The sequence below is a fragment of the Tachysurus fulvidraco genome, chromosome 9 (assembly GCF_022655615.1).
Source record: "Tachysurus fulvidraco isolate hzauxx_2018 chromosome 9, HZAU_PFXX_2.0, whole genome shotgun sequence".
NCBI classification, from domain to species: Eukaryota; Metazoa; Chordata; class Actinopteri; order Siluriformes; family Bagridae; genus Tachysurus; species Tachysurus fulvidraco.
Genome location: NC_062526.1, coordinates 16,159,032 through 16,171,408, shown reverse-complemented (window position 1 = coordinate 16,171,408; position 12,377 = coordinate 16,159,032).

Here is a 12,377-nt window from a genome sequence, read left to right as displayed (position 1 = left end):
TATACTAACCAGCAGTGTTTTGGGTGTTAAATATCAGGGGTTTTATAAACAGAGTTACACACATACTATAGTATAAATATGAAATGTTTAGCTGTTTTTAAACAGCAATGCAGTTTGCTATTCAGAATGAATCATTGCATAAAGAAACACTAGAGGGCATGTTGCTATAGGGAAAATAATCAACAGGCTGGTATGATAGCTGGTTAGTTAGTTAACTAACTAACTAACTAACTTAACTTTCAATAAGCTACTTGATAAACAACTTATTTCTATTGACCAATATATTTTTCTCCATGTTATTTTTTATAAAGGAATGGCCATCTGCTATTTATCAAAGGACGCACCTGCTGTAACCTGAACCAAGATCAGATAAGAGGGAATGAAAGCTTTGACACTTTGAACTCTAACAGGAGGATTAGCAGACGGCGTGTGGGGTTTAAGCAGTGAACTCTATGGGTCATGTCCAATATCACATTCAAGCATCATCCAGTACTCCTCAGTACAAAGCTGATAGCATATCTGCTAGTACCAGGTTACAGCCAAACAACTAACAAAGAACAGGAGAGTGACTAGCCATATTAGGTGTCTAACAGGAAAAAATGGTCAGGATTACTATTATGGAGAAATTTGTCACAGTTCCAGTGCATTTACAACCTATTTAGGGCCCCAAGCACCAAAAATTCTGAATTTGTGGAATTTCTACTCCAATATTTTTAGAAAGTACTTGGAACATTCTTGCTTAAATTAGGATGGCGGAACACTTTTGTTTTTGCTAGAATTTTCTTCTTCTGCCCTAAAATTAATATACTTGTACTCTCTCCTCTAGACCTTAAAGTACAGGAACAACCTTGACATTTTTGGGGTATTTGGTGACTCATAGGGACCCAGGATAAGCATAACCATTCCTTATCCAGCAACAGCAAATTCAGTCAAGCTGAAATTTGGTGGACTGTATCATTATTCTAACATTCAAATCAATTTCTAACGATGATGGATTACATAAAAAGAATTGGCAAGGACACCGTGGAGCAACAACTACAAAGCTTCCATAGTTTCTAAGGTCTACCCAATGGGGAAGTGGACTTTTTTTGCTTGGACTTCACAATAAGCTTATAGAGTATTTGATTTCATGGTAAAGAATGAATTCTATTTTTTGAGGGCAGTGGACATGCCAGTTTGTTCCACATTAAACAAAATCTAAAAGGTCTCAATGTACAGATTTCTAATTCAGATATATCTCGAAGCTTTGCTGTTCATCCAGTGTGGTGTTTAAATCAGTCAGCTAAAAGAAGGAAACAAGAACTAAAAGAATTTAAAACAGCCGTGCTTCTTAAGCGTCTCTCCGAATAAACTGTGAAGAAAATAAACATGCCTGAGACTTATTTACTGATAAAATGCCTCATGGCAAATAGCTGAAAGTGATTTCTGTAGAAGATTGACAATTTGGCTGGTTCCTCTCCTCTTTCATACTGATAAAAGCATCCTGTGAACCATTCTTTATCATCAGGACTGGAAGCACGGAAAGGTCACAGCACGGTTAGTCTCTGACGGCTCTAACCTGATAGGATCGGACAGTAGCAGCAAAATATTAGCAACGGCTTGGGGGTTTGTGTGTTTGTTTGTTTTTAATCGCAGCTTCACATTGTCAATTAATAGAGCTCTTTTACAAAAGGAAGATAATCTCCATTATTGTAATGGTCTGATAGAATTATTTGGTCAGGGGATAAAGAGGATCTCCTCTGAGGAGCTTGCTGTGGAAAGAGCCATAAAAAGAACTCAATTGAGACAGATATCCTATCACATCGGTCATCTTAAACACCACAGAAACCTCAGGATTCAGTCAGAAACTCACAGCCATGAGAACATGACATGGCTGAATTTTAACCATGAAGTTTTATGCTGCTTTTGAACTTTTGTGTTCTTTATGTAATTCAGTTTCAATAGCCCATGTTCTTTCACATCTGTTACTAATACCAGATAAACAAAAACAAAACAAAACAAGAAGTTTTAGGTTTTCACTTGTTGGATTAGAGTCCAGTCAAAAAGAATACTACTAAGTGCATTATAATATCTAGAAAATAACCAAAATGAAGCCATGAAGGTTTCCTAAGACTATCCTTAAAGTACCAAAACAATCACTAATTGATCCCAATCCTTTTAAACTGTTATCTAATCCATATTTTTTCAGCACTATAGAAGCCCTTATTGTGTTAAAATGGTCAAGTAACAACACAGTTTCTTCTACACTTTATAAACAGCATTTTGAGCAATTTTAGGCTCCAAAATTATTTGTTTAATAATTTTTATTAGTGTCTATGATTAGGTATATTTTCATTTGTGTTGTATTTTTTAATAATTGCACTGTCCATGGAGCGGACCTGACTCACATTTCACTGCTGGTTATATATGCTCTATATACTTGTGAATGTGACAAATAAAAATCTTGAATCTTGATCAAAAGAACCATTGGTCAACATTTTAAGCAAATTGTCTTATAATGGCTCACTCACTTAGAGAATAATCTGATTTTTGAAACTGAAACAGTAACAAAAATCTATACACAACCAGGACAAATGAACCTGCATTCAGAAGGGGGCTGGGGTGTTGGGGGACCCACAGTTACATGCATCAAAAATTAGACACTGCATGTTAAGAATGCAAACTCATTACAAATTGCAGTACATGACGCAAAAATGCCTTTATTTATTTAAATCTGTTTGCCTTGCTTTCATAATGCTGTTCCTGTCAAATAGGCATATAATCACCCTAACTCCATCCTGTACTCCTGACAAAATGATAAATTATTGCTGTATCTGATGTATATATACACAAGGCTCTTGTCAAAATGTGTGAGAGTGCTGGAGGAAACGGAAAGCATGAATAATGGATCGCAATAGAGAAATGAGAAATAAAGGCACAGCGCAAACTAAACTCAGGAAACAGGATACTTGATGCTACAGAGGCTGTCAGGCTCTTATTCTGGGCAGCTCAGACCACCAATATTAATATTCAGCCAGAAAAAAAAAAGGTCAAACATTTGTGCAGCAGTAAGGGTTAAAGTAAACTGAATTTGAAGTCTAGCCAGAGATTTTGCATTCTAGCGTGCTAATCTGTTAAATCTCTAGTGAGATTTATATTCCTCTTGCTTAATGCTACGTAGTTCTTTCTTGAATTCTCAGAGACTTGCTTCGGAAAACTCATTTGTGAAACTTATTTGATGGATTTCCTGTTCAACCTCAGAATATTTTATGCTGGAACACGTTTCGACATAGCTGAAGGCACACATTCCTAGTTTTAAATTATGTTGTGTATGGAATGTCCCATACAGCACAAGTAAGAAAATAAAACCTCTAGATGTTTTACTAAATCATTTACAAATATAAATATAATTTAAATTAGTTGCAAAAACACCCAAATTTATTTCTTGGGCCAATTGACATTGGAAGCCACAATTATTTGAATGATTTTAACCTGCAGAAAAGAAGCACAATAAGGATTTCAAAATAATTCTTAAATAACTCAAATATAGTTCCTGGAAGTCCCCAGAGTTTTTAAGGCAAACACGGATAATGAATTTCAATGAGCTTTATAAATAATTTCAAGATATTAAAAGCAGGGTCTCCGATTTTTGAAAGCCAATGTCGACATTTGAAATCACCAAAACAAACAAACCCCTAACCCAAATGGGTCCCACCCCTGTATTGATAGCTCCACCCACACATACAGTACATACGTAACCCAGGCAACTAATGGAAAGAAATGTGTCTTTATTATAGCTGAAGGGAAGAACAATATGATTGCATATAAACAAACAAGCAAAAATGACACACAAGCATAATCATCCAAAGGACGGCATATATTAGTTCTGTGAAACAAAGCAAAACCAACGTTACTCACCTATTGAGAAGAAATTAAGCGCCACTGCGTCTTAAGTAAAGTCAATTTCTCGAGTCAATAACTCCTGAGCCAAACTCTGTTACTACACAAAATGCGGTTGTAGCTGCCTCTCTACATTACTATGATAGAAAAGAGGTGTTATTTGTGTAGTAACAGTGTTTAGCTCAGGAGTTATTGACTCGGGAAAGTTCAATCTGTGAATATGCGGCCAACTTCCCGCTCCTTCAGTTCTCCCCAGCGCTGGAAAGCTGATCCTATATTAACATGGGTCCTTCTTCTTGCCTTGTCGTAAGCCTTTCTTTGCTGTCTTTCTTTGTTTTTATCCTCCATGTCATTGTTAAAACCGCTTTCTGCTAATGTCACACATGTGCACTGAACACTCTCTCTGCCATATATTGACAAGCCCCACTCCTTTCTGCTCATTAACTACACGGTTGTTTTGATTTTTGTTTATTATTCGGCCCGACTCAATTTTCTGAAGCATTTCTCAAAAATCGGAGACCCTGCCTTTAAGTGTTAATTATAGTCATCTCCAGCCATTTTTTTTTCCATAAAACATTTTTTTTGGATTTTATTAACCAAAATATCTACCAAATTCAGTAACTGGGTGAAGTAGGGATTAGTCAGAAAGGTAGCCCATTACACAAAGAGCTTGAGATATCCAATGTTGAGGATCCACAGGATGTGAAGATATTCAAGTTTAACACTACACAAATCACTGCACAAACACTGGGTTGTTGAGACCAAACATTTACTTTTTAGCACTGGCACAAAGTGGAATGCTTGAAAGAAACCCAATACTGTTCATTGGCTTGTGTACACCATTCAAACAGTAAAGCATGGTGGTGGTAGAATTTCTAGGACCTGGGAAAATGGTCAGGGTAGAGGGCTAGATAATTGGAGCCAAATACAAGGCGAAACTAGAAAAATATTTAAATGACCCTGAAGATACTGCCAAAGCTTGGAAAGGTTTTTAAAAAAATACCATGAATAAGAAAATACATTTTCCTGGGCAAATCTTAAAGTTTATTTAAGAAAGTTTTGCTGTTTATCCGTAAACCACAAACCATAAAACTGATACCTACAATACTCCGTTGCATTCCAATTAATTCTTACTGAACGGATATTCTCCATCTAAGATCAAAGGAGTAAAAGGAATGAGCCAAATACCTCATGCTTAAAAATAAGTGTGGCATTGTCAGGGTCACAAATATTATACTAAAACGACAAAAATTGGGCAGCTGGCTCAGTGACTCCACAGAGCAATAAAACAAGCTGCACAACCACTAACCTGATGGTCCATTACACAGAACACCATCTGTTACAGTCCACGGAAACATTCCCACTTCACAGCATACTGGAGATTAAGGGGGGGTTGTATACACTGATCACTGGGGTATACACATAGTATATTTGTGTAAACCAAATGTGCTGAGAGTGCAGATAAATCAGCCTTCAAACAAATTTGAGAGAATTTATTTCCTATCTGTATTTTCAGAAACTCACAGCCTTTTGTATTTTAAGGAATTGTATATTTACATGCCAACACCACCAAACTGGAGCTCCCACTAGCACTTCCTTATAACCCATTAAGTATTCAGGACACACTCAGTCACACTGAAAAAATCTGCCCCTAAAGACACTTTTAATTAAGGGAAAAATGATCAATAAATCAAAGACACACTGCACACACACTTTAACTGAACAACCATATAGCTAGCCCGACTCTGAAGAGTAATCACAGCTCCATCATGAGCAAAGCTTGTGCAGCTGGCTTTGTGTTATTTAAGGAATAAAACACTTAAAATAATTATTAGTTTGTATTTTCAAGTGTTTTATTCCTTTTATGCCACAGCAAATTACAACAATCTTTCCTGCCAACTAGGCTGTCTTGCTAGCAATTAGTACAAACCCCTTAAGGTTATTAACTTAGACTGTAAACAGAGATGGAAAATAACAAACCACAATGTCGCTGTCGGGCGGAATCCTCGTATCTCCAAAACCATTATTTTCAGGAAATTAAAAAAAAAATGCTGTATCTTATCTGCAATGCACAGGGTTTAGTCCGTGTTGCAGTGGATTGTCTTGCGCTAAATTCCTGTCCTCAGACGAGCACCAGAACTAGCGGGGGTCAAGAGTTTTTTTTTCTTTGAGCCCAGTGTTTTGAGAACATTTACCTCAGAAGACATGTTGATTCGTTGCGATTCTTAATCTTGAGTATAAGCCGCGAAGCTCTCCCGCGGAGTGAAGAAGAGGTGGACAGTTGAAGTGTCCAATGGAGTCAAGAGATCTTGAGCTTGCGCTCAAGCTATTTTCAAGACTTTAGATTGGTTAATAACTTGTAAAAATAACAGACCCACGTGGGTACTGACCAATAGCTTCGATATGTAAAAAAATATGAAATTGACAAAATTAGGACATATGAGGTTTCCACCCGACAGCGACGATAAGTAACACTTATTAGCATACAAAATGGACCTCATATTAGTATGTAGATAATACAAATATCATGGGGTTAAAAAATAAAGTAATATGCAATAGCAAATTCTTCCAGTTTTTGGTCAGAATAAAAGTTCACAGTATAGAAACAGCCATATTATTGTTCTTACACAAAATAATTTAAACGAGACACATGAAAAGAATTCATACCTACCTTGTTACCTTGATTATCATGAGGCCACAGCTATCTGTTCTCTTCATGGAGATCTGATAGGCTCCTACTCCTTTTTCCAAATGAATAAAAATGGTGACCCCATGCAGAGAATCACATTCACTCTGGTTCAGAGCATACTTCAGAAGATCAGTTGGCCTTTAAAGCTATGAATAATGCATGAATTCACCCCCTACTCTTTAAAATAAATGTTCAGTTGAGCAGGAAGTAGAATACTCTTTTGGTGATGGGGTCTCTGGTGGTGTGGGGTGGAACTGTCAAACTGTGGCCATGCTCCTCAGTCACATTAAATAAGAATAAGCTGAAAGCTGGTGTTGGCTATTATGCAGCACCCATGAAGGAAGGAGAGTTAAGGGTCTTGCTCAATGGTCCAATGGGGCAGCTTGGCATTGCTAGGGCTTGAAACCTGATCTTCAGATCAGAAACACAGACCCTTAATCACTTGAGCTACCACTACCTTAGTAGATCATGACAAGCTTATTATAATGTATACTCAGCTCAAGACGGCAGGTTGGCCTAGTGGTTACCACATTTGCCCTACACCTCTGGACTTGAGAGTAAATTTTGGCTTTGCTATTTTTTCCGCATGCTTTAGGGGTTTCTTCCAGGTACCTTCCGCAGTCTAAAGATGATTGGCATCTCAAAATTGTATGTTGTGACTGTGTCTTTTGATGGACTGATTGACCTTGTTCAGGATGTTCTATACCTTTTGGTCTAAGGCCCTAGGGATAGGCATCAGGTTCCCTGCATAGGATAAGTGGTATAGAAAAACAAATGGATGAAGGGATAGATAAATGAATGAGTAAGCTCCTAAAAACCACTAGAATTTACGAGTTAATACATGGAGAAACTCTTTCCATGAACACACTCAGTATTCGAAACTTTTGAAAAGTGTTGCCATGTTTTTTGATAGTCCTAGCTTACTTTCTAGATGCCATATTCAATTATCACCCTCTTTGTTATCTTCTATGGTGAGTCTGTTGGGTCTTTGATATTTCAGTCAGAGGTTGGATCAGAGCCTGCACTACTGATCCTATATTCACGTTTAACAGAGGTCACCAGGAACAACAAAAGAAACAAAAAGCCCACGGAGCAGAGCATCTGCAGTGCAGTCAGGGAAATAAATGCAAAAAGTCAAGATTTAATTACAATTGTGATTTATTTTCCTTGTTGAAAACTAGACCATTAAAAATTATATGAGACCTGATGGATTTGCAGTTCTAATTGGTTAGAATGTGTCCTTCAATACTTTTTATATTTATAAAACCCATTTGCAGGGACTATATACTGTAGCTAGCTAGCTTTGGGAATGTCAACAAGGAATTCCTTTTTTTAAATGCAAATTAAGCTATACAGAGGTATATATTCCATGCTGTGCACACTTGCTTGTCCAGATAAATGTATTTCAAAAACTGATGTGTCCTTTGGGGTAAAAAAATGTAATATGTTAAAATGATTTATTAAATTTTTTAAACTCCTAATTGAAGCGATTTACACATTTTTCTGCACAACAGGCTAAAAATAGCACAAAATAATTTTTGCTTTTTATATTGCTGGTTGACTAGTTATTAAAGATGCATTTTAAATAACAAAATATTAAATTAAAAGATGTATATATCTGTATAATTAGCAAAAGAAAAATTCCTCCATGACCTAGATCTTAACCGAGATCAAGATCTTGATGGTGTACAGATGAGTCAAAAAAACTCATTTATGATAAATTCAGGCACATCGCTTAAGTAAATCACTCTTCCTGTTGAAAAAAAAGAGTAATTATACCTTTTGCAGGTTTCTTCTGAATGGTAAGGCTTTTCAATGAATTTACCATTCTAGGGTTTGGTGGTCCTTGAAATGATCCTTGAAATGCAGGCTTGGCTTTTCACACCACTGAAGAGATAACCTATTTTTCAACAATCGCTGGCCACAAAGTGAGTACACAAAAGTGAAAATGTCCAAATTGGGCCCAAAGTGTCAATATTTTGTGTGTCCACAATTATTTTCCATTGCACTACATTCCATTCCATTATTATTTTTTCTTGGGCATGGAGTTCACTAGAGCATCACAGGTGGCCACTGGAGTCATCTTTCACTCCTCCATGACGACATCACAGATCTGGTGGATGTTAGATACCTTGCGCACTTCCACCTTCCGTGGCCAGTGCATCACCTTTACCCTCAGCTTCTTTAGCAAGGCACTGGTCTTGGGGGAGTGTTTGGGGTCCTTATCATGTTGGGATACTGCACTGTGGCCCAGTCTCCAAAGGAAGGGGATTATGTTCTGTCCGCTCCCCAGTGCACTCAGTGTATATGATGCCGATCACGTGCACTCAACTTCTTTGATCGACCCTGGCAAGGCCTTTTCTGAGTGGAACTTGTCCTGTTAAACTGCTGTATGGTCTTGGACACCGTGCTACAGCTCAGTTTCAGGGTCTTGGCAATCTTCTTATAGCCTAAGCTGTCTTTATGTATGTAATTCTTTTTTTCAGATCCTCAGAGTGTTCTTTGCTATGAGGTGCCATGTTGAACTTCCAGTGAACAGTATGAAAGAGTGAGCGTAATAACACCAAATTTTCTTATGTTCTAACATATTTAACATCACCGAAACATATTTCTGATTGAGACATCAGTACAGATGTTCAATAAAGGAAAGCCACACTGAAGTAATTTTGATCCATTCAGGATTGGCAGGACCAAACTTTTATTTTAAAATTGTTTATTTAAGTTTTAAATTTTAGTACAACTTAATTTATTATTATATTCATTGTGGATACACTGACTGTTTTGATATGAACATCACCTTAGTGCTAAAATCCCATTATAGATTCTCATTTAAAGATTCAATTAAAGGTTTTAATGTTTATTTCTAAAGCTCTCAGTAGGATTCACCTTCAATCAATTTCTCCTTCTTTGCCCTTTTCTTCTTGAAGCAATATGTTCATTTTCTCCTGACTACCCACCACGTAATTGACCTTGATGTGCCTAAACCCAAAAATAGTATATGTGACAAGAAACCTAGGCTGATGGTAATAAATTTTTAATTTGGACTTTGATTGTAAATTAGGCTGCAATAGTACATTTGCTTGCATTTTTTAAATGACAAAGATTTCCCATGACTGATTTCTAGACAGCTATGAAACTCTTAACTCACAGCTGAAGATTCTATGCGCCAGCTCTTTGTTTTTAAATGATATCTTTTCTATGAGCCCTCTGAGGTGTGTACAGTTACCTAAACTGAGGAAATAAGAATGTCTTTCCATTTATATTTTATTATTTAAATGTCCCAGAGAGTAGGGGAATTAATGACTCTGGTCTGTTGACAGGCTGCCATATCTCTGTCACCATTAATCAGAAAACTCTACATCTTTGGCTTAGATGGTGACATCCAAATAGGCAGAGGAAGAGAGGTAAAATTAGTAGGAAGGTTTAAGTTGAACAGATTTTAAAGCTATCAACGGTCATAACAGGACCTTGAAAAAAGCAAACACACTGCGATTTTGTAGTTAAAAATATGCTTGAGTTTCAATCAATACAAGACACATACACATATAATCTTATGCTTTAGGGTAATGTTTTTGGAAAAAAGTTCATTGGTAAAGACTGAAGTATGAACATTATTGTTGCTTACAACTCTGGATCTACCCATGGATTTACTTATCTGGATTATCAGTTTAATCAGATTACTTCTAACAGTATATACTTTTCATTTCAATTTACATTAATTGCTTTTTGCAGTCATTCTTATCCAGAGCAACTAACAGATGGTTTTGGTTCTAGTAACTATCTATACATATCTTCCTGTTAGTTCCATAGGTCACAGTCTAAGTACACAGAGCTTGCGGGAAAGGTCAGTACACACATGGTGAATAGTAAGAACTTAAATCTTTGTTTAAAAGCAGATAGAGAAGAGTACTGATACATGCCTTCCTTGTACCTTGAAGGATGGTGGGTCCAGTTAAGCCATTCTAAAAGCTTAAAGAGAGGAATAAATCTGATTCAGGTAGCAACGGGAAACCAGTGGTGGGAAAGCAGCAAGGGTTGATGTGGGGAAAACGTGTAGCTGTGTTCTGGATCAGTTGTAAAGGTCAGATGGTATGCAGGGGTGAGGTGCAGTAGGCTAGTAATCTCTTTATATAATCTGATCAAACTTTCACAAGACAGTACAGGGAAGATGGCCAGAAATGTCTCCTTTAACTACATTCATTAAAAATCTCCAAAAAAAAAAAAAGTGACTGTTACAATGAATAAACATAGTATTCAATGTAACATTATCTGTGTTCAGCATTTAGAAACAGCCACATTGAGGTCTCATCTATTTTCAATCGACAATGGAATATTAAAGAAGTAGAACATTTAAAAAGCTCTGCAGCAAGGTTTAACAGGACTTTTAAGAGGCTAGCAAACCCTTAATTACCCAATAAACCCTTTAGAATAATAAAGAATTAAAAAAGGTAAAAGCATTTAACAGAAGCTTGGAAATTATGGCACGGAAATATGTCACTATAATACGAATAGAAATCCAGGCCATAAATTAATAGAGCCATGAATAATTCATGTAGTAAAATAAGAAAACCTGACGTTGTGAAGGAGAACACAAAGTCTGCTGATGAATTTTAGAGTAAGAGACATTTTATACCATCTGTCATAAAAAAAAACAAAAACAAAATTTTTACCACATGGTAGGTCAGTGGCTAGTTTTTTTTATCAATAGAAAAAGAAAGACAACAGTGAGGCCAAAGGTCCAGTGTGACCATTAAAGACCACATTCCCAACCCCACTGGATTCTATTTTCTCACAACATTGAGGCTTGTGAATCAAAGGTCAACCTTGAATATATAAAAACCGTGCCAAGTAAAAAAAGAAAAAAGGGAACCACAACCAAAAGCAAATGTGATTTTCAAAGTCTATGTCCTTTCATCTTTAGTGACTTGGCAATTCTCATGAGTTAATTTGATTTGTTTTTTTTGTTTGTTTATTTGACCTCTATTTTAACTGAAAAGGCAAGTGACATTAAGGTGTCTCCTGTAATGCCAGGGAAAGGGTAACTGCTACAATTGAGTGATTTTTTCTTATTGTACCTAGCTAAATTCCTCTCCTTTTCTCCCTGTATACTCACTCTCTTGGTGAAGTTTTTCCATACATGGGTTCTCTTACCACTGCTATGCTGATGATACTCAACTTATCTTCTCCTTTCCACCCTCAGATACCACAGCTTCTGCTCGGATCTCATCATGTCTGGCAGACATTTCATCATGGATGACGGCTCATCAGTTGAAGCTCAGTCCTAGCAAAACTGAACCAATGATCATCCCAGGTGTTTCATCCCAAAGTCATGATCTTGCAATATCCCTGCACAATGATTTGATCTCCCCTTCAGTCACAGCTAACAACCTTGGGGTAACCATAGACAATCAACTGTCCTTTTCCTCACGTTACTAATGTAACAAGCTCACGTCGGTTCATTCTCTACAATATTAGAAGGATAACGGCCATTTTTGTCCACACAGGCTGCTCAGGTAATTGTTCAGTCTCTAGTCATCTCAAGGCTGAACTACTGCAACTCACTGCTGGCAGGTCTACCTAGGAACGCAATTTGTCCACATCAAATAATCCAAAATGCAGCTGCACGACTTCATTTCAACCTGCCTAAGTTTTTGGATACCACCCCGCTGCTGCGCTCCCTCCACTGGCATCTGGTAGCTGCACGCTTTAGATTCAAAACACTGATGCTTGACTACAAAGCCAAAAATGGGCCAGCTCCCTCTTATTTCAAAGACCTCGTCACTCCTTGCACTGCACCTCACACCCTCAG